Below are 2016 nucleotides of genomic sequence, written 5' to 3'. Positions count from 1 at the left end.
ATTTGGCTTTTGTAGAGGCTGCCTGTGTCCCATCTCCTGGGGGCACCACAGCTGGGCAGCCCTAGGGCTAAAATCAGGTGCTGCTTCCCTGGCAGGGCTGTTTCTTCCCATTTCTTTTGCTGCCTAACCAGTGTCCTTGTCAAAATTGCTAATTTCCTCCTCAAAAGCTGCTCCACACCAGGACACGGTGCCTCTGGGCCACCCCCTCCCCAGGAACAACGAGGAGGAGCAGGAGCAGGGAGGTGACCAGCAGAGGCTTCACCTCCATCCCAGGGAAGGGAATGGAGCAGCTGAGCCTGAAGCCATTTCCAGTGCAGCTGAAGGACAAGAGGGGCTCAGGCTCTGCAGCCCCCAGGGCCTGAGCACACCCTGGGCTGCTCCTGGTTCCACAGCAGGCCCCAGATCCTCAGAGATGCCCCACAAGGTGCCACGGGACCAGCACTGGCCTCAAGTCCTGGCCACGGGGCACGATGTGCTCAACCTGGTGGCAGAGAGACAGGAGGGAGGAGAAAGGTTGAGGAGCATCAGGGAGCCTGAGGAAGAGAGAGGCTGGTGGGACCAGGCTTTGTCTGCATTTTGAAGGTTTATTATTAACCTAATAAAACTTCTTTTGGAGGTTAATTTTAACAGACTTCTGTGTCTGCTGAAGAGACGTCCCCTGTTGAGTACTGGGTGTCCAGTCCTGTCCGGCTGCTTGGGGGCAGGTGATGTTTAGCAGGGCAGGGGTGTTTGGACAAGCTCCGGTGCCCAGGAGACATGCTTGGGCTTGCAGGTCTTGGCTGGCCGGTGCTCCTGTGAGGTGGAAGGGCCTGGGGACAAGGGGCAAGGGTGAGCTCCCCACTTCCCAGGGGCAGCCCCCGGCTGGGGCAGCGCTGCCAGCCCAGGACGTGGCAGGCAGCAGGGACACCTGCCTGTCCAGAGACCCCCAGGGTTTGGGGTGCTGGTCCCCACCCACCAGCACAGAAGCTGTTGTCCCACACTGGCCAGGGCCATCCCCCCACCTTGCTCCACCTCCAACCCCAGTCACCCCATCTGACAGTGCTCCTGCTCCATCCTGTTTCTGCCTCCTTCATCCCACCCCAGCCCCCTCCCCAGCACACAACCAGTACCCCCTCCCTCTGGTCTTGTGCCTTGACAGGGACATACCCATCTCACCCTGTGCCCTGTTCACAACAGGAGGCTGGTCCTTCTGGCCCTTAGAGGTGTGGCTACTGCTGCCCAGCAGCTTGGTCACACAAGGCTGGGAAGGAGAGAGCAGCTGGTTGCAACATGTGGCCCAACACATCATCCCCTAGCAACCCTCCCAAGCCAGCTCTCCCTGGGGCAGCTGAAAGCACAAATTCCCCCTGGATACCCAGCCTCACTCTCCCAGCCTCAGTCACCCCTGTCATGTCCATGCCTTTGCCTTCCTTACCTTGTTGGGGGGTGCTGTGAGGCCCTGTGGTCGGGTGTTGTTCCAGGGGGAAGCCTGGACGCGCTGCACCAAGTGGCTGATCCTCTGATGGTCCCCAGTGCTCTGCAGCACGCGGGGCGATCCTGCCACTGGCCACCGTTCTCCTGAGGGATGGTTCCAGGATTGATCAGTGCTCAGCACAGGGGAGTGCAAAGAGGGCAGTAAAACCCTCCAGACCTCGGGCAAGCACTGATTCCCCACAGCCCTCCCTCTGCTCCCCTGCACTGCTCAGGCCCACAGGGCCCCTCTGCCCCCATGCAGGGAAAAGCTCTCCTTGCTAGGGCAGGGCTATCCTGCACCCCAGGAGCCAGGGCTGTGTCCTTAGGTCCCCTACCTTTGGGTGGGCTGTGGGTCCTTGCTGGGGGGCATCGGCTGAAAATATGGGAGTGTCTCAGGATACCTGGGGAGGGCAGAAACCACGTGTTGGTGACAGGGGACAAATAACCCACTCTTGCTTGGGGCAGTACCCCAAAACCCACAGCCTTGTAGCCCAGAGCACCCCTTGCCTGTAGTCCTTGGGGATGAGCACCCACAAACTCTCTTGATGGGCAGGGCTGAGGAGG

Source organism: Manacus vitellinus, unplaced genomic scaffold, assembly GCF_001715985.3.
Source record: "Manacus vitellinus isolate BGI_N305 unplaced genomic scaffold, ASM171598v3 scaffold_32_pilon, whole genome shotgun sequence".
NCBI lineage: Eukaryota > Metazoa > Chordata > Aves > Passeriformes > Pipridae > Manacus > Manacus vitellinus.
The sequence above is the reverse complement of the archived record's forward strand: the minus strand, read 5'-3'. Positions refer to the sequence as shown.